The sequence below is a fragment of the Puma concolor genome, chromosome A3 (genome assembly GCF_028749965.1).
Source record: "Puma concolor isolate L17-30 chromosome A3, mPumCon1.1.hap2, whole genome shotgun sequence".
Classification (NCBI taxonomy): Eukaryota; Metazoa; Chordata; class Mammalia; order Carnivora; family Felidae; genus Puma; species Puma concolor.
Window position 1 is genome coordinate 113,487,264 of NC_141669.1, and position 20,798 is coordinate 113,508,061.

The 20,798-nt window shown below is 52.6% G+C and overlaps 1 non-coding gene across 1 annotated transcript; it reads right to left on the reverse strand.

The window, feature by feature from the left end:
• Window positions 1-15,525: 15,525 nt before the first annotated feature.
• LOC147582690 (U6 spliceosomal RNA) lies at window positions 15,526-15,632 on the reverse strand. The gene has a single exon (XR_015249621.1). It is a non-coding gene; the product is annotated as a U6 spliceosomal RNA (small nuclear RNA).
• Window positions 15,633-20,798: the final 5,166 nt, after the last annotated feature.

Genomic DNA, 20,798 nt, shown 5'->3' on the forward strand with positions numbered 1-20,798 from the left:
AATGCTAAATGATGAAAAATTAAAATATGAGAGGCAAGCGGAAGCCCACGCGAGTCCTATTTGTCTCCCCTCTTCTGGGACAGTTACCGTCACCAATTTAGCATATACCCTCTCCAGGCCTTTTTTTCTGACTTTGTGATAATGTGGTATGTAACGTGTAAGTAAAGCGTGCTTTTCTTTTTTTTTTTATTTTTTTTTATTTTTTTTTTTTAATTTTTTTTTTCAACGTTTATTTACTTTTGGGACAGAGAGAGACAGAGCATGAACGGGGGAGGGGCAGAGAGAGAGGGAGACACAGAATCGGAAACAGGCTCCGAGCCATCAGCCCAGAGCCTAACGCGGGGCTCGAACTCACGGACCGCGAGATCGTGACCTGGCTGAAGTCGGACGCTTAACCGACTGCGCCACCCAGGCGCCCCCGTGCTTTTCTGTTTTTACATCATTTTGCAGATGGCATTTCTCACCGCCCCCCCCCCCCCCCCCCCCCGCGCTGTGCCAGGCCATTCACCCCATTAATCGTCTTCGCTCTTCTCCAGAGCCTCCCTCAGAGGGGCCTCCCCTGACCATTCTGTCTAAAATAGTCCCCCTCCCCCACCATCCTATCACCTGACTCGGCTTTATTTTCTTTTTTTTTTTTAATTTTTTTTCAACGTTTTTTTATTTATTTTTGGGACAGAGAGAGACAGAGCATGAACGGGGGAGGGAGCAGAGAGAGAGGGAGACACAGAATCGGAAACAGGCTCCGAGCCATCAGCCCAGAGCCTAACGCGGGGCTCGAACTCACGGACCGCGAGATCGTGACCTGGCTGAAGTCGGACGCTTAACCGACTGCGCCACCCAGGCGCCCTGGCTTTTTTCTTTGTAGCATTTATCACACTCCCTGAAATGCTCTTCCGTGGCTGTTTGTATCTGTCTCACCTGCTAGAAAACATTCTCCAAGCAAGACTTGATCTGTCCTATCCCTGCAGACCCACTGCCCAAAACAGTGTCTGATGCGTGGTAAGTGTTCACCAAACGTTTGGCGGATGAATATATTCCGTTTAGGTCCAGCTCATTCTTTTAATTGCTGTCTGGCATATTCCACGGTCTGAATACACCATTTACCAGTCATGTTCCTGTGGATGGACGTTTGAGCTTTCCAGTTTTTTTTGCTGCTACGAACATCTCCCGCTGTCACTGTGCTCTCTCAACTGCCCCCCCCCCCCAGGGGAGGGACTGCCTAGCTGACACCTAGCTCAATTTCTAACTTCTAAGGTCCTAGCAGATTGCTCCCCGAAGTGGCCATTCCAAATGCCTTTTCCTCCAGCAGAGTTTGGGGGGGCTGCTTTCCTTCCCTGCACTCCAACCAGTGCTTCACCTTTTGTGGGTCGTAAAGAGTTGAGAATCCAAAAAAAAACAAAAAAAAAAAACAACAACAACAACAAAAAAAAACGAACAAACAAAACCCCATGAGCCCTTTCTCCAGAAACACTAATATTTTGGGCAATTTCTGGGGTTCCTTGGACTTGATGACCTCATCCCCCAGGGGACCCTGTACTGAATGTTTAGAAGTCTGATTGTCCCGTTGTGTGGATGGGAACACTAAGGCACACACAGATGGGGGTGTGAATGAATGAATACATGGGATGTCGTTTGGGGGGATAGAGAAAAGTGTTCAGACCCAATCTGCCTCCAGTCAGAAAAAGGGAGTGGGGGTGGGGAGGTTCCAGCCCTGCTCTACCCTGAGGACCAGAGGCTTTGGGGGATGGGCACCAGGGCTCCCTGGATTCGAGTCTAGGCAGCCCCACCTGTCAGCCCCGGACAAAAGGCAGGCCCCGTCTGGCATCCAGGGTCAAGGTGGGGAAACCGGGCAGAGGCCCTGACTCCGCTGGGCCAGAGGAAGACGCCAGGCCTCCCATGCACACGCGTCTTCGCCACCACATTTGCGTGCTTGCGACTCTGAGCCTGGGGTGCGTTCCCCACTCTAGCACTCCCACGGAGAGGGAAGGCAGGAAGGGCTCATCACAGGAAGGCCGTCGGCGGCGGAATCAGGGCTCCCACACTTGACGCGGTAGTCCCGCAGGCGGACAGGGCAGCGCGATCTTCCCTGCTGGATAGCGGGGTAAACTGAGGCCGCGGCGGCCGCCCCAGGGCATCCGGCGAGCGCGGCCTCGTTAACCGCCCGCACACACGGACCCCCGCCGGCCATCCGCCCGGCCCTCCCTCGCGGCCCCTTCCCCGGGCCTGACCCCCGGCGCTGCCTGACAGATGACCTCAGCTGCCGCCAATCCATTGGTTCCAGCTCCCGGGGGGCGCGCAGAACAAAGCGCGCTTTGTGGCGGGGCCGTCCCCTCGGCCGGCGTGTCCGCCGCCGGGACCCCCTCCGGAACTCCGAGCGACGCCCCCCGGCCGACAGCCGTGTAATGTCTTCCAGGCCGTGCGGCTCCTTGCAGAGCCCGAGGGCCTCGCTCGCCTCCCCCGGGGGGCTCCCCGGGCCGCCCAGGGCTCCCCCACCCCCGGCCCCCCAGGCGGCTGGATTGGGGGGCGCCCCCAGCGGGAGGTCGCGGTGGCCGCCAACCTGTCCTTGCGGAGGGAGTCAGGAGCAGCCAGTGCTGGCTGGCTGTGGCCGCGAGGCAGGTGCCGCCACCTGATAAACTTCCTCTCTAACCCTTGGAGCTCCCAAATGGGGTGGAAATGAATTGAGTTGATGGTGGTGGTCGTGTTGCTGTCCTTGTGGCCATTACGATTATGGTCATTGTTTCGTGTCTGAGAGGGGCAGTCACTTTAGACTCACGCAGACCTGGGTTTGAACCTCGACTTTGCCACCTGCTGGCTGTGATAGGTTCACCTCTCAGAGCAACAGCAGTAGCAGCCAGCATTGCTTGAGCACCTACTGTGTGCCGGACCCTATTCAGTGCTTAAAGGCTTTATTTAATTCGTTTAATCCTGGCCACAACCTTAGGAGGGAGGAGGTATTAACCTCCTTTTACAGAGGAGGGAACCGAGGCCCCAGCCGTCCTGAAGACAGATTCACCACCCTGAGCCTCAGTCTTCTTGTCTGTACAATACACCCTCAACGGTCATCCGGTCTCATCGCTTCCCTCTTTCCAGATGAGAACACGGGGCTGGGAGGAGGGTGACCACAGAAAGCCAGCGCATTCTGCCCCCAGGTCCCTCTGTCTTTTGAGGATTCCCCATGGCTCCCCACAGGCTTGTCGGGGAGAGAGCAGTTGACCTGCAGCTGGAAACCTCTCCCAGTCCTGTCCCACCCTTCGGGGGTGAGGGACGATGGCGGGAACAGAAGGAAACCATGGCCAGAGAGGGAACCAGAGGGCAGGGCTCACTGCCTCCCTACCCTTCACACACCTCCCTGGACTCTCACCCTAGAAATTGGTGCGGGATACCTATGGCACAACAGGCACGTTCCAGGCTCTGGGGTCATCAGAGTATAAAATAGATGCAAAGCCCTGTCCTCTTGAGGTCCATTCAGGGGAGATGGGCAAGAAACACACATGAAACACACATACGGTGTAAAAATGCAGTACCAAGTAGTGATAAGCGCTATGAGAGAAGAGCAGGGCAAGGCGGAAGAACGAGATGGAAAATCTTGAATTTCGTAAGGTGGTGAGCCTCTCTGAGGTGGGGGTGAACAGAACAGAGAGGGGGGAAGCCCTGTAGATGTCAGAGGGAAGCATGTTCCAAGCGGAAGGAACAGCCCACGCAAAAGCCCTGAGGTGGGAAACTGCTCGGAGGGTCCAAGAAAGAGCCAGGAGGGCCCTGTGGTGGAGGCAGCCAGGATGGGACAAAGGCCGGGGCTGGCCCGGTGACAAAGCGGGAGAAACGTGGGCACCGTCAGCTTGGGAGGGACCTCGTAGGGGGTGAGGACTTTGGTTTCTCCCTCCAAGGTACCTGGGAGCCGTGTGAGGCCTGGAGAAGAGGAAAAAGGCCTGCTCTGGCTCTGGCTGCTGAGAGGAGCGGGGATGGGAATGGAGGGGGAGGGGGAGTCTGCTGCTGTCACCAGGGCGCAGATGGTGGCTGGTAGTCGGGACCAGGGTAGAGAAAAGCGATCAGAAGCCAGATGTAATATGAAGATAGAGTCCCAGGATTTTCCAGTGGGTGAAACTGAATCTGAGGGACGAGAGAGGAAGGACCCTGGTGACCCCCAGGTTTGGGAGTCCCCGAGCCCTTTCTGCAACGCTCATGCAGACCTGAATGTGGACAGAGTCCCTGAGGCGAATCCCTCTCTCACACTGGGGTCCTGGTAGGCCTGGCCCAGCACAAAACACAACGCAGGTCCTCTGGTTCCCCCCGAGAGCGCAGTAAGGAGGTTAGAAAAACATCTCTCAAAACCCGTCAAGAGCCTCCTTCGCAATATGGGCCACTTGGGACAGGCGGGCTTCATATCACCTTCAGGGACCATTGTTTTTGAATCGGTAAATCTATTTGCTTTTGTTTTACTTAAAGACATTTTTGCGGGGGGGGGGGGGGAGGGTTAAAGGAAACTTGAGAGAGCCAGACCAAATGGAAAATCAGTAGCACGTGACATCAATAAATGTGGCTGTCAGTATGAACAATGTAAACACCGGACTGTCTCTGGCTTCTCCAGATCTGGCTAGGGTTGCTCACTCTTTGTGGCAAGGGTCTGAAGGACCCGCCCCCTGCCAACCCAGGGCCCTTTTCTTGCAGGAGTCAGAAGTGGAAGAGATGGAAAAAGGATTCATCGTCTCGCCATCTGCAAGCCTCACATTTTGTTTTGTTTTGTTCTGTTTTGTTTTGTTTTGTTTTGTTTTGTTTTGTTTTGTTTTGTGTAACCAACAGAAAGCACTTCTGATTTTGTTTAAATGCTTCCCGGGGCGCCTGGGTGGCTCCATCGGTTAAGCGTCCAACTTCGGCTCAGGTCACGATCTCGCGGTCCGTGAGTTCGAGCCCCGCGTCGGGCTCTGTGCTGACAGCTCAGAGCCTGGAGCCTGTTTCAGATTCTGTGTCTCCCTTTCTCTCTGACCCTCCCCCGTTCATGCTCTGTCTCTCTCTGTCTCAAAAATTAATAAACGTTAAAAAAAAAAAAATGCTTCCCAAATACGAAGTCATGTAATACAACAACCCCATGAGGTGGGTACACTTCTTATCCCCATTTTGCAGATAAAGAAACTGAGGCTCGGAGAGATGAGGTCCCCGGCCCACGGTCACACGGCGAGGATGAGTCAGGGCCAAGATTCAAACCCGGTCAGGCCCGTTGCGGAGGCCACTCATTTCATTGACCACAGCACAGTCTGTCCCTTGAAGGCGTTTCATTATCCCTTTGGAAGTGCCAAACTACCGGAACTGGAAAAACCTTCAGTTAATTTTAATTCAGTAAGAGTGTCTACTAAAATGTAAGTATATCAATCATACCATTCGTTGCTTAAAAGTGTTTGAGGATTGGATTTAAAAATAATCCCAGACTCTTCACCATCATTGCTCTGAATGACCTGCCCATGCCCATCCCACTCCAGCCAGACTGACTGCCACGTAATTCCCCATTGCTTTCTGACCTCAGGGCCTTTGCACTTGCTCTTGCCTCAGCCTGGAATGCCCTTCCTCTGGTTCTTCCGGCTCCTTCACATCCTTCAGGACTCAGCTCAAATGCCAACTCCTTAGAAAGGCTTTCCCTGTTTCCTCAACCTCCCCATGGTCTCCCCGATATTCTAACCCTTTTTTTTTTTCCTTCAGAGCTTGTAATTATTTGCTTTATGTGCCCACGTACTTGTTCTTTTTCCTGCTGCCCCACCGTGATGTAAGCCCCGTGCCGGCAGAATCTGGTGGGCAGAGAAGCTTAGCATCTGAGACAAAGAACTCAGAGTAGAGCAGACTGGTGGCATTTGCCCTGTCCCCAGAGAGGGGAGTAGGTGTGTCTGTGGAGTGCAAGGGGCAGGGGATCACTAGGAAAATGAACTTAATATGAGGAAAGGCCTTTCACACAGTCCTAGTGAAAGGATGCTATCATAAGGTAGTGAGTGTCCCATCACAGGAGATATGCAAGTTGAGATAGGACAACCCCCGATCGTGACCATCTGATATATGGGGACTATGCAGAGTGGACTCATTACCATAGATGAAGTAGATATTCATTCACTTGCTCATTTAGTCATTCATTCATTCATTCATTCATTCATTCATTCATTCTGTCTCTTATCTATCCATTTATTCATTGACTCCACGTTTCCCCCACTTTCCTGTGACTTTGGCCACACCCACAGGGCATCTGCACTTAATAGCTCATGCACATATGTCTTATGTACATAATATCTTCAGTCAGCCTTGGGAGGTTCTACGTGTTCTGAAATGAACTTTGTTGAGGTATGACGTGCATACAGCGAAATACCTTATTTTTTTTTTTTAACGTTTATTTATTTTTGAGACAGAGAGAGACAGAGCATGAACGGGGGAGGGGCAGAGAGAGAGGGAGACACAGAACTGGAAGCAGGCTCCAGGCTCTGAGCCATCAGCCCAGAGCCCGACGCGGGGCTCGAACTCACGGTCCGTGAGATCATGACCTGAGCTGAAGTCGGACGCTCAACCGACTGAGCCACCCAGGTGCCCCGCGAAATACCTTATTTAAAGCGTTCGGCGCGATGCATTTTGACAGAGGTTCACACCCACGTCCAGACGCAGAACGTCTCCACCACCCCTGCGCGCTCCCTCGTGCCCCTGTCGTCAGGCCCCCATTGCCACCCTGGCCCCAGACCATCACTTTATCAGAAAGCACCAGCCACTTCAGAGTTTCTCCAGGACCGGTTGGCACCACCCTCAGCCATATCCACACAAAACCGAAACATCGGAATCCCTTGCCACACATGAAAAGTAACTGGCCCAAAGGAATAAAATGGACGCAAAAAAAATATTCTCAAGTTCTAGCTGGTACCATGGCGTGCAGGTGCCCCGGGCCCCAGACCAGCTTTCTCCAGGTTATAAGAAGAAAGAGAGAGAGAGGCAGACACCCACGGGTGTTAGAAAGGTGTTACTGGCATCTTGGAGACTTGCTCCTGGCCTAGGGGAAGGCCTGGCAGGTACTGAAAAAAGAAGGACTTTCTCACTGTGGATGTGTGATTTAAGACCATGCTGCTGTTTACCCACATCGGCTTTTGTCCGCTCCCCCCCCCCCCCACCACGGTGATGCAGGCTCCACGTTTGGGACACATGGCAGCTCCCCGTCTCCCTTTCATCCACCCACTCCTTCATTTACCCACATAGTGAGTGTTTGGGGCTACAGAGAAAAGCCGTGTTCCAGGCACTGTGTCAGCCTTGAAGGTGGCGTGGCACCAGCACATAGTAGATGCTGAGCAAATCTGTTGAAAGGGTTGCTGTAAGACGAAAGACACAACCACCCGTCTTCTTTTTGATACTCTGAGCTGTCGCCCTTAGCAAAATCTTCACGGAGCAACCAAGGAGGACTTCCTCGAGGAGGCGGCCCTAGAGCCAAAAACTTGACCCCCTCCTTCCACGCACTCACGTGGCAGGTGCAGAAATGGAGACAAAGAGGTGAAATGACTTGCTCAAGGCCACACAGGGAGAAGAGAAGGAAGAGGGCAGCATCCAGGACTCAGGGCCCCAGCCCCCTGTTTCTCCCAAGCGCTGTGCTAGGTCCCAGCCCAGCAGACAGGACAGCCGGCCTGGGAAGGGAGCTTCTCGGCCCTGAGTCTGGAATCCATTTGCTCCGGCCCAGTAATGTTTTCCCAGGGACAAGTGGGAGGCCCTGGCCCTGGCCCTCCCTGTACCCGCCCCCCCCCCCCCACCATCTGCTCCCTGTTTATTTATTTATACTTAAGTCTCACCTCCCAACCCTGCCGGGGGCACCAAACATACCCGGCACCCCTGCAGAGAGGGGAATGAGGGGGAGAGAGGCACTGTCAGCCCCCTTGGCCAGGGGAAGCCCGGGTCTGAGAGCTTCCCGGCCCCGCTGCCCCTGCAGGGATCAGCCAGGATGACTGGGGGTTCAAATCCCAGCTAGTGGGGCTTCCTGGCTGTGTCAACTGCTCTGACTTCCACCTCCCCCTCTGGACAATGGGGTTCATGATCGTCGTCACCTCGTGGGGGTGATAGTGAGGATTCAGTAAAGTGCGTGGACGGGGTCTGGCCACACACGTGCAGCGAGTATGTGTGTCAGACTCTCTCTCTCTGGCTTATTCCCTTGTCTCTGCAGGGAGCAGCTAGCCGCAGCTTCTCAGGGCCTCCGACGCAATGTCCCAGGATTTGGGAGGGCTTCGCCAATGCTGTCCCCTCCCTGGAACGCGCACCCCTGGTGTCGGCATAACTGATGCCAGCCCCCTGCCTCCAGTCGATACCGCCCTCCAGCCATCTTCTAATTTGCAGGGAAGGCCACCGAACACCTTCCCCAGCCCGGCACGAGGCCAGGGAAGCCCTTCCAGCAATCTACCTCTGTCCCCTGAATGACGCCCTCTGGAAGCCTAGCGCCACCACAGAAGTGCTGATATGCTGACTGCGGTTGCGAATTCCAGGAACCTGTGCCTGCTGCTCAGTAAGGACCATCTGCCCAGGGGCTGTGTGCTGGGAAGGAGCTGCTGGCCTGGGCTGCTCCCCCCCCCCCGCCCCCCCCCCCGGGGGGCTTTATTCTGGTGCCACCCTCCACTGGAATGGCCTCCCCCACTGCCTGAGCCACAGGGGGCTGTGTGCAGTCATCCCTTCCTTTGTTTCCCCATTCTGCTGTATGGGCCTTTAACCTCCCCCCCCCCCCCACCCCCCACAGGCTCCAGTCCCCTCCCGGAGTCTACAGCCCTCCATCTGAGCCCCACTCTCTCCCTGCCCAGCTCGCTCCTTCCTGTGCCCCGAGCCTCTCTCGGAGACCCTGTCACCCTCACCAATTGCCTGTCTATTTCACTGAATCCCCTTCCTCGCTGTGTTCACATCTCTGAATGTCTCTCACTGAGCCCCACTCCTCTGCCCCCCAGCCTCCTCTCTGAGCCCCCATGCGCCCCCTAGCCCCCCACCTCCATGCATGCCACACAATGCTTGGGTGCCTACCAGAGACGCCCATGCCATCTAAAGGTCTTTGGGGGGGGGGGGGCGGGGGTCACAGGGCATATAGGCAGACTCCCCACTCTGCGGACCACACTGCCTTGAAGAAGCCACAGGGGGGCAGATTTCTGCCAAGGAGAAAGGCAGAGCTCAGGGGCCACCTCGCCAGGGAATGAGCGGCCATCACCGGAGGCCATGGCTGTGCCAGGGCTCTCCCAGCACGCGATGCGACAGCTCCAGGTGCCCCAGCCCAGAAGCCCCACTGGGTCAACAAGCCTGACCCCAGGAGCTGTGTTCCTTCTGGGGTGCGGAGAGTCGGGGAAGACGGCTAGAGGCTTCCAGAACCAGAGAGGGACCAAGCAGTGGGAGTTTTAAGAGGCCAGTAAGGGGCCATGGGGACATATACTGGCCATGCCCTGCTGCCTGCTAGACCCATGTGAGGCCTGTTTCTTCCTCACTGCCTGAAGGAAACTGAGGCTCAGGAAGAGGTATCGTCTGCCTGACTCTCACAGGAAGGCCTGGGCTGCCCGTCAAACCAAGCAGGGTGCGTTTCATATCTTGACTTCTCTCCGCTACACCCCAGGCCTCCCAGGCCAGGGGAAAGGAGAAGCCATGGGGTGAGCCCCACCCCACATGAGAGGAGTTGGGGGCGAGTCAAAGTTCTGAGGAGGGCGGGAATGGTGGGGGAGGGGGAGAAGAGGCAGGTGTCTGTGGGATCCTCTATCCTTGCCTTCCTCAGTCTTCCATCTCCCACCCAAGTGGGCCCCTGACCACCCCCCCCCCACCCCGTTCTCATCTGGCCTCCATGTGCTCAGCCTGCACCTGAATACACACTCCCCAACGATCTGTCTTGGGCTGTCAGAGGATCAATGGGGCTCCCAAGGCCTGGCCCAGCAGGGAGCTGGAGGGAAGTCCCTAACAAGAACTAAGAAGGGGACCCCGGGGATTGAGGAGGCAGTGGGGACAAGCCAGGCTGGGAACGCAGACGCGAGCCTGGGTCTGGCATCTTGTTGGGGCAGGCCCCCGAAAGGCCTGGCTCCCCGGTGGTGAGACCTGTCAACTCCCTCGTGCAGGGGTCCTGGACTGCTTTCCAGGTCTGTTTTGCCTTCTAACTTTGGGGACCCGGCCCTTCCTCACTCCAAGCCTCCGTTTCCTTATCTGCGAACATGAAGCGTTGCATCTCAGGCGGACATAAGGTTCTAAAACCAAGAAGAGATCGCTCTTATGCAAATAGAAAATGGCCTCCAAAATGTCAAGCGAAATAAAGCAAGATGCAGAGCAGTGTGTATATTCACCTACCTTTTATGTGCATGTAACTCTAAAAGAGGATACACGTGTGTATCAGCCTGTCTGTGCATAGAACAATCTGGAAGGACACAGGAACCAGCAGGAGAGGACCTGGGTGGCTGGGGGAGGGAGTAGGAGGGAGACTCGCGTTATACTTTTTTATACTGCTGAATTATCGGCAGATGCTCGTGTACTCCTTGGTCGAATAATAATTACATTTAATGCAAAATATATCATCCTACTAGGAAGTATGTGGGTAGCAGTATGAAGAGAGCAGAATATTTGCATAGTCTCAATGTATCTCCCCACAGGTATTTATTAATTACAAAGAAAAATAGTGCCTTTATAGCAGTGAAAGTGGGCAGACAGCACCTTAACCAAGCGATCAAGGTGACCATCACTAGCAACAGGGCGAATTGACATCATGTGCCCCCCGACAGGACAGACTGCGAAATACACAGCATCACTGCTGATCTGAATCTCATTATAAGGAAATATCAGAAAAACGCAACTAGGCGGACGGGTTACTAAACAACTGGTCTATGCACATGAAAAATGTCAAGGTCAGAAAGGTATAAAAACAAAACAACAATAAAAAAAAAAAAAACTGAGGAAGGCATTCTAGATAAAAGGAAACTAAAGAAACATAAACTAAATGTAACATGTATCCTGGATCGGATACTGGATCAGAAAAAAAAGTTTGTGTGCAACATTTCACAGTGTATAATATAGACAATAGGATTGTAACAATGTTAATGTCCTGATTTTTGTATCTGCACTGTGGTTTTTTTCAGAATGTTCTTGTTTTGGGGTGCCTGGATGGCTCAGTCTGTTAAGTGTCTGACTTTGGCTCAGGTCATGATCTCACGGCCTGTGAGCTCGAGCCCTGCGTCGGGCTCTGTGCTGACAGCTCAGAGCCTGGAGCCTGTTTCAGATTCTGTGTCTCCCTCTCTCTGACCCTCCCCTGTTCATGCTCTGTCTCTCTCTGTCTCAAAAATAAATAAACATTAAAAAAAAAATTTTTTTTTTTAAAGAATGTTCTTGTTTTGGGGTGCCTGGGTGGCTCAGTCCGTTAAGTGTCTGACTTTGGCTCAGGTCATGATCTCACAGCTGGCGAGTTCAAGCCCTGCATCGGGCTCTGTGCTGCTGACAGCTTGGAGCCTGGAACCTGATTGGGGTTCTGCGTCTCCCTCTCTCTCTCTGCCCCTCCCCTGCTCGTGCTTTGTCTTTCTCTTGCTCTCTCAAAAATAAATAAACATTAAAAACATTTTTTTAAAGGATGTTCTTGCTTTTAGGAAATATACATGAAATAATTTAGAGGTAAAGAGGCATCCTGTCTGCAACTGACTCCTACCCAGACAGAAATGTAAGCAGAGAGAGAATGATAAAGCAAGGATAGTAAAATGTGAGCATTTGAGGAATCTGGGTGAAGGTATACAGGAATTCTTTGTACTATTTTTGCAACCTTTCTGTAAGTCTGAAATTGTTTCAAAATAAGTCCCGGTATAGATATAGGTCACTGGCTTTGCTAACATTTAGTAGGTCTACATGATGTCCAGGGGCTGTCACAGATGCGAAGATGAAATTTGTCCCTGTGTGCCAAGCACTTAGACACCACATCTGCCTACTAAAATGGTAGTATTGCATATTAACATAATGGAATATTAGATTATAACATACCCAATATATTACATTATAATACATGTAATATATAATATTATGCCAGTAATCTAATGAAATATTATATTAGTGAAAAAGAACCGCAGTTATCTGCCTCAATAGGATGGATCTTCAAAGCATATTGTGGAAGAAACAAAGCAAGTAAGATAGGATCCATGTTATAAATAGAAATGTATATATTATATCGTGGGCGTTTCTATACTTCGGAGAATGAAATATAGTCCTCTACATTGTGTAAGAATTTATGTATATGTTGGGGCACCTGGGTGGCTCAGTTGGTTACGTGTCAGACTTCGGCTCAGGTCATGATCTCACGGCTTGTGAGTTTCAGCCCCACATAGGGCTCTGTGCTGACAGCTCATAGCCTGGAGCCTGCTTGGGATTCTGTGTCTCCCTTTCTCTCTCTCTCTCTCTCTCTGTGCCACTCCCCTGCTCTGTCTCTCTCTCTGTCTCTCTCTCTCTCTCTCTCAAAAAAAAAAAACATAAACAAAAATTTAAAAAAGAATTTATGTATACGTAGTAAAAGTTAACACATTCATGGGAATGGTAACTATCGGGATCGTGGTTTCTTTGGGGTGGCGAGGGGGACTCTTATTGGGAAAGGCTACCGGGACCTTCTGTATTAGCTCTTTATCCAGCGTAACAAGTAACCCCACAGCATGGTGCTTTTTTTTTTTTTTTTTTTTAGAACAGTGGTTCTTTTTTTCAACGTTTATTTATTTTTTTGGGACAGAGAGAGACAGAGCATGAACGGGGGAGGGGCAGAGAGGGAGGGAGACACAGAATCGGAAACAGGCTCCAGGCTCCGAGCCATCAGCCCAGAGCCTGACGCGGGGCTCGAACTCACAGACCACGAGATCGTGACCTGGCTGAAGTCGGACGCTTAACCGACTGCGCCACCCAGGCGCCCCCAGCATGGTGCTTTAAAGCAACAACAGTCATTTATTACATCTCATAGTGTCTGAGGACCAGGAATTTGGGAGTGGTTGAGCTGGGCAGGTCCGGTCCTCAGGAGGCTGCCTTCAGATGCCAGCTGGGGCTGCACTCAGCCGAAAGCCCGACTGGGGCTGAGAATCTGCTGCCAAAGGGGTGCATTTGCATCACTGGCAAGTTGGCACTGGTTGTTGGCTAGAGACAGGGAGCAGGGGAGAGGAGAGGGACTCAGTTCCTTTCCACACGGGCCTCTCCATGTGACCTGGATTCCATCACATCATGGTGACTGGATTTCAAAAGTGAGCACTGACAGCCTGGGTACCTACTCCTCTGAAGTCTCCCCACCACTCCTGTTCCCTACACCTGGCTCTTGTCCCCGGAAGCAACCACTTGGGTTAGTTTCTGGAATATTCTTTTTTTTTTTTAAGTTTATTTATTGTTGAGAGAGAGACAGAGTATGAGTGGGGAAGGGGCAGAGAGAGCGGGAGACACAGAATCTGAAGCAGGCTCCAAGCTCTGAGCTGTCAGCACAGAGCCTGACATGGGGCTCAAAACCATGAACCATGAGATCATGACCTGAGCTGAAGCCGGATACTTAAGTAACTGAGCCGCCTAGGCACCCCTCTTTTTTTTTTTTTTTTTTTAGTTTATTTCTTTTGAGAGAGAGAGTGGGGGAGGGGCAGAGAGCGGGGGAGAGAGAATCCAAAGCAGGATCCGAGCTATCAGCGCAGAGCCCAGCACGGGACTCAATCCCACAGACTAGGAGACCATGACCTGAGATGAAATCAGGAGTTAGATGCTTAAATGACTGAGCCACCCAGGGGCCTTTGGGATATTCTTCCATAGAGATAGCACTTGTTTATAAAACGTATATACAAATACACATACTTTCATTCCCCTCCCCCCCCCCCACTGAATGGAAGCCTATAATACATACCCTTCTACATCATTTCTGCTCCCCATGGATAGACCTTGCAGACTCTTACATATTAGTACATAGCAAACCTCAACATTTGTTTTCATGGCTTAATAAGTACTCCATCATGTGGATGTGCTGTAATTTATTCAATCAACGCTCTATTTATGGACATGCGTTTTGTCTATCTTTGCTATCACTTTTTAGGCTTCAAATGTGGAAAGTTGAGTTGAAAACAAAAAACAAAACAGTCCTCAGTTCATGGCAGATTATCATGTTGACCCCTGTATGCCCCTCTTTTGTTTTTCTCTATTCTCTTTCATCCATTTCTCCTTCCCATTTTAAGCTCTTGCAAAGACCCATTCTAGGGGCGCCTGGGTGGCCCAGTCGGTTAAGCGTCCGACTTCGGCTCAGGTCATGATCTCACAGTTCGTGAGTTCGAGCCCCGCGTCGGGCTCTGTGCCGACAGCTCGGAGCCCGGAGCCTGCTTCGGATTCTGCGTCTCCCTCCCTCTCTCTCTCTCTCTGCCCCTCCCCTGCTCAATCTGTCTCTCTCTCCCTCTCAAAAATAAACATTTAAAAAAAAATTTTTAAAGACCCATTTTAATGCGCCCCACATGTTCTTCAGTGTGTGAGTCTTCTTGAAGAACACAGCATGTTTGTATGGGTATTGTGGCTTTCTGGGTATGTATTTTATTTTATTTTACTTTATTTTATTTTATTTATTTTATTTCATTTCATGTTATGTTATGTTATGTTATGTTATGTTATGTTATGTTATGTTATTTTTGAGAGCGAGTGTGAGACAGCACGTGCACATATGCGTGCACGAGCAGGGGAAGGGCAGTAGGAGATGGAGAAGCCCAAGCAGGCTGTGCACTCAGCTCAGAGCCCACCCTGGGGCTTCATCTCAAGACCGCAAGATCATGACCTGAGCCCAAATCAAGAGTCGGTCGCTTAACCGACTGAAACCATCCGGGCGCCCCTGTGAATGCATGTTAATTTATTTTTGCTCCTATGCTTATTCCCTGTTTAACATCAGTCTGGGTTGTGGCTTGACTTACGACTTCTAGGCGCTAACTAGGACCCCTTGGTTTGCATCCACATGTTTTCCCCTCTACTACCCCAGGAATGGGTGCGTGGATAGTCCCTAAGTCTCGGCCACCACATGGCCACTACCCTGGCATGTCCTTGTCTGGGCTGGCATGAGAATCTTATCCGGACAAAGAGTCAGGGGTTCAATTGCTGGGTGGTAGGGTCTGGTTATCTTTTGCACTACAATAAATTACCCTCAGTTCAGAGGCTTTCAACAACACTTTGTTTTACTCATAATTTTGTGGGTCGGGAATCCGGGAAGGGCTTGGCTGGGCTGGGCTGCGTGTCTCTGAACTGTGTGTGTGGTGTCACTGAGGCAGCTGGGGTTGGAGGTCCCCTTCCGAGATGGCTGACTTCTTCACTCATGTCTGCAGCCGTGATGCACCTGATGTTCCCCTCACTGTCTCTGTGTCCCTCTAATGGTGCCTCATCCTAGAGGACACCTCTCTGTAGCTAGCTAGACTTCCTCACAGCATGGCAGTCTCGGGGGTGGTTAGACTTCCTTCATGGCAGCGGGCTTGTCCCCCAAGGGATCCTGCCAAGAAGGAGGAAGTAAAAGCTGCTAGTCTTTTTTTTTTTTTTTTTCTTTCTTTCTTTCTTTCTTTCTCTCTCTCTCTTTCTTTTTTTCACACGGAGCGCTTCAGGAATTTGTGTGTCATCCTCGCACCAGGGCCACCCTAATTCTCCCCGGATCGTTCTTATTTTAGCGTATGTGCTGCCGAAGTGAGCACAGAAGCTGCTCGTCTTTTAAGATCTGGGCCCAGAAGCTGTCACAGCATCACTTCTGCCCACAGTATCGGTCAGAGCAGCCACAGAGCGCCCCGAATCAGGGAGTGGGCGCGGGTGCCCAGACCCCACCTGTTGCCAGGGAGACTGTCAGGGAATCGGCGGGCGTCTCTCATACCCTCCGTTACATATTCAGCGTCCCAGCTTGCTCCCAGATGGCGGCGCCTGCCCCCCACTTCCGCGGCGCCAGCTCCACATCCCCACCCACACTTGGCCCCAGGCAGCCTGTTCCCCTTCTGCCCGGCAAATCGGCACCCCTGTATCTGGGTCATCTCACGCATGTGCAAGGATAAATGCGGGATGAAGTCCCAGCGGCAGATCCGCTCGGTGAACGGGCACGTGCGCTGGCCATTTCGACAGAAGCCACCCGCTCTTCAGGAGCCCCTGAGCGCCACCGCTCCACGACAGACGGAGACTCTGAGCACGTGTCACCGCCTCTACCCACACCGCGCTGGAGCAGATCACCCTCCCTGGGCTCCCGGCTCTCGCCACGGACCCCACAGTCCATTTCTCCACGCGCAGCCGGAGGAGGTCCCCTGGAGGCCCAGGTCAGATCCTGTGCCCTCCGCTGCTCCGAAACCTCTGATGATCCCCCACATTACTTGGAGTAAAACACTCCTCAGATGGCTCTGAAGCCCTGCGTGTCTGACCCCACGACCTCTCTCGCCTGTTCCTTCTGCCTTCTGCGTCTCTGTCCCACCCGGGGCTCCTGGCAAGAGTTTGAACCTTCCAGGCCTTTCCCTTCTCAGGGCCTTTCCCTTCAAGTCCCTCCACCTGGAATGTTCTCTCCCTCTGCATCTCCTACTCCATCTATGCCTCAAACCAAACATCACCCCTCCCACTCAGGCTCTCCCCCACCCCACCCCCACCCCCCTACCCCGCAGGAGTAGATCGAGTTGTATATCCACATCGGAAGGGCAGGGCCGAAGGATGTGATGGGGTTTGCTCGCTGCAAACCCTCCACAGCAGCCCAGCACCCTTCATTTAGTGGGGTCTCTGCAAATACATCTTGATTATTTGTGGAATTCAGTCACCATACCAAGGCGCCCCCCGCCAGCGATGTCCAGACCCCAGTAACAGGAAATAACCCAAACGCGCTGCCAGACTCCTGTCCCTTAAAGTTCATGCTTCCCCTGCTCAAGAGCCTTCAAGGATTTCCCATTACCTTGCGCAGTCCGTCTCAAACTGGAACCCGAGACCTTTTCACACAGGGCTAAGTGTTTCCCCAGATTTCTGAAAAGAAGTTCCTGGGTGAGATTTTCCTGGGACAACATTAAGTTGTCCCCTCCTCCATTTTGGACTCCCACTTAACAACAACAAAAAGCCACTAAGGAATAAAAGGTGTCTCACAAACCAGTAGGTTCACTGGTTGGGGTTTCTACCCGTGTAATGAGATTCATCGCAGCTCAGGGCCAATAAACATTCCAGCTGATAACCTGAACCGGCTTATTTCTCCTGGCTGAGCCTCAGTTTACCTATTGGTGGGATGAAGATAGTAACCCTCTTCCATATGATCTGCTTGCTAAGTGCCAGGCACAGCACCCAGGCCCTGGGCACATTTTAACTTACTCGATCCTCACGGCCGCTGTAAGAGGCCAAGGCTATTATAATTCTACTTTCCCAGAAAAGGAAACTGAGGCATAGAGCAATTGGCGTATCTAAGTTTCTACAGCTTGGGAGAGGCAGGGCCTGGATTTGAACTCCCCACACACCCACTCCCAGGCTGGCCTCAAGGCCTGATATTCACTCCTTTGGCATATTTTAGGGAATAAGTGTGCTCATGGGGATGGCCTTGCTGGAGGCAATGGGCGGAGGTGACCTTGTGCGTGGGAGTCTATGACCAAAGTGAAATGTAGGGGGCTGAAGTTGTGCTCCGTGGAGCCCACGGTCACGGTCCCCTCTGGGCTCCCAGATGGCTTCTCAATAACTTTTTACTCCCTATCATTATTAGAATGATTACCTTCAAGAGATGCCTGGGTGACTCAGTTAAGTGTCTGACTCTTGGTTCAGTTCATGGGATCGAGCCCCGCATTGGGCTCCATGCTGACAATGCGAGAGCCTGCTTAAGATTCTCTCTTCTCTCCCTCTCTCTGTCCCTCCCCTGCTTATGCTGTCTCTCTCTCTCTCACAAAATAAATAAACAAACTTTGGGAAAAAAAAAAAAAGAATTATTATTAGGGCGCCTGGGTGGCTCATTCGGTTCAGCGACTTCAGCTCGGGTCATGATCTCACAGCTCGTGAGTTCGAGCCCCACGTGGGGCTCTGTGCCGACAGCTCAGAGCCTGGAGCCTGCTTCGGATTCTGAGTCTCCCTCTCTCTCTGCCCCTCCCCCCCCCCCCCACGCACGCTCTGTCATCTCTCTCTCAAAAATAAACATTAAAAAACATTAAAAAAAGAATCACCATGAATAAAAGCAAACAACTCTTGCACGTTTACTGAGTGCTAAGAATCTCCTTTGCATTTTGAATCTCTCAACAGCCCTAGCACATTCAGCCCACTTTGCAAGCAATGAGACCGAGCCTGGTGGCAGAGCTAGGGTTTGTTCCTTGTGCCTTTACCCCCTCCTGGGTCCGTGGAGCACTTCTGTTTACCAAGGACTTCCATGCCATTATCTCATTCAGCTTCACGGCCCTGCCTTGAAATCCGTCCTCCTATCATTCCCATTTTGCGGACGAGCAAACTGAGGTGCCGCGTGCTGCTCAGGGCCACACACAGTTCTTTGCAACAAACCTGCCCGCCTTACCTCCCCCAGCAGCATCCAGGAGGTCACAGATGGAAGGGGCCCGATTCTATAGCACAGGAAGGAGCGAGTCAAGGCCTCAGGGGCAGTGGGCAGGGTTCTCGGGCAGATGCCCTGAGATCCTGATTACCGGAAGTGCCCGCCCCACCGTTTGTATCTTCAAAGCCTCGCCCTCTGACTCTCCCATCCTCAGGGTGCCCCCGGGGGAGGTGGGGGGAAGGGCAGCAAGCTGTCACTTTCACGGAATGTCCTTTAGCCCTGGTGCACTGGCCCCACCCGGCCTCCCCACCTGGACGGCCCCATGTCTGGGCTCCTGCAGCTCATTCATTCAACAAACCATCACTGAGTGTCAGATGCTATTTTAGGCCCCGGGGATACATTCAAGAATAAACAGTGATCCCTGCCCTGTAGTGTTGATAGTCAATGGCAGGGAAGAGACAGTAAATATTAAATACACCAAGTAAAGTATATAGGATGTTAGGTAGGGACCATGGCAAAATAAAAAATAAAGTAAGGCAAGTGGTTTGGGAATGAGGAGAACTCAGAGGATTCAACAGGACGGGCCTTCACTGAGAAGGTGACATCTGAGCAGAGACCTGAACAAGATGAGGCGGTGAACCAAGCGATACCTAGAGGAAGAGCGCTCCAGGTAGTGGAGTGCTGTCCACAGCAAGTGCAAGTGTCCTGAGGCAGAGGGTCCGGTGTATGAAGAGTAACAAGACCAGTGTGGCTGGAGAGGAGTCGGTAAAGGAAGAGGGTGGGAGACAGGACGGAGGAGGAAAAAAAAAGGGTGGGGGACAGGGCAGATCACACGTGGCTCATCATAAAGATCTGGCTTTTTTACTCTGAGTGAACTGGAAGCCAAGGGAAGGTTTGGTGCCGAAGAGGGACACTGTCTGCTCTGTGCCTTACAGGACGCGCCTGACTGCTGTGTCAAGAACACACTGCCGGGGGTGGCGTCTGGGTGGCTCAGTCGGTTAAGCGTCCGACTTCAGCTCAGGTCACCATCTCGCGGTCCGTGAGTTCGAGCCCCGCATCGGGCTCTGGGCTGACGGCTCAGAGCCTGGAGCCTGTTTCCGATTCTGTGTCTCCCTCTCTCTCTGCCCCTCCCCCGTTCATGCTCTGTCTCTCTCTGTCCCAAAAATAAATAAACGTTGAAAAAAAAAATTAAAAAAAAAAAAAAAAAAAGAACACACTGCCGGGGAACCAGGGTGGGAAATGGAAAGTTCAAGGAGCCCTGGGAGGAGACCACGGCAATAACCCTGGAAAGAAACCCCAAAACTCAGTGGCTTCACGCAACCACCGTTTTAGGGTGCTCGTGAATTCAGACCAAGCATGGTGGGGATGGCCAGTCTCTGGTCCCTGGTGTCTCCGTTGGGAGACTCGAAGCCTGGATGTGAATCGACAGCTGAGGGCTGGAATCAGTTGGAGGCCCCTGGACCAGGACCGCAAGCAGGACCTCCCCGGGTGGCCCGGGCTTCCTCACAGGATGGCGGTCTCAGAGCACTTGGACTTCTTCCAAACTCAGGGCTCCAAGAACAGGTGTTCCAGTGAACAAGGTGAGGCTGCATCACTGCATCACCCTTTATGACTCCGCCTCGGATGTCACCTAGATTCTGCCATGTTTCCTTCGTGAACGCAAGTCTCAAGCCCCCCCAGACTCAAGTGGAAGGCGCAGTGGACCCCACCTCTCAACGGGGCCATGTTCTAAAACTGCTACGAGCACTTAAAATCTTCAAGGCAAATAGAAAGTTCCCCTTGTTGGCAGGAGGCACAGGGAAGAACTAGACAGGACTCACAGCCCAGGAACCAAAACCGTTACCTCTCAGGCGCACGGGCAGCCAGAGAGGAGCCTTAATCTGGCTTGGCTAGTCAGGGCAGGCTTCCTGGAGGAGGTGACGGCACAAGGTGAGTCTTAAAGAGTGAGGGATCAACCAAGAGAAATGGGAGAGGGCAACCGAGGACAAGGAGAGTAGGGACACTCACACTGGGAGGCTTGAGAGGTGGGTTGGGGCACTGACTGTCTGGGCTTGAATCCTGCCCTGCCCCTTCTCGTGGGCAACATTGGGCAGGCCGCCTTGCCTCTCCGAGGCTCAGTTTACGGTAAAACAGGAGTGATAATAATTGCACTGTCTTCAGGGGGAGGAAATGCGTGCAAAGTGCCGGCCCGCTAGATAGAAAATCCCCTCAAACTGTCCGCTCTGCCTGGGAAATCACGGATGGTGGTCATCTGGCTCAGGTTCCCTGGGTTCTCCGATGAGGAAACAGGCAGAGATTTTGCCCAACACCAAGTATAGAAGAGGCGGGGGGGGGGGGGGGGGGGGGGTGGGGGGGACGGGACCTGAATCACACCCTATTGACCTGCCACAGC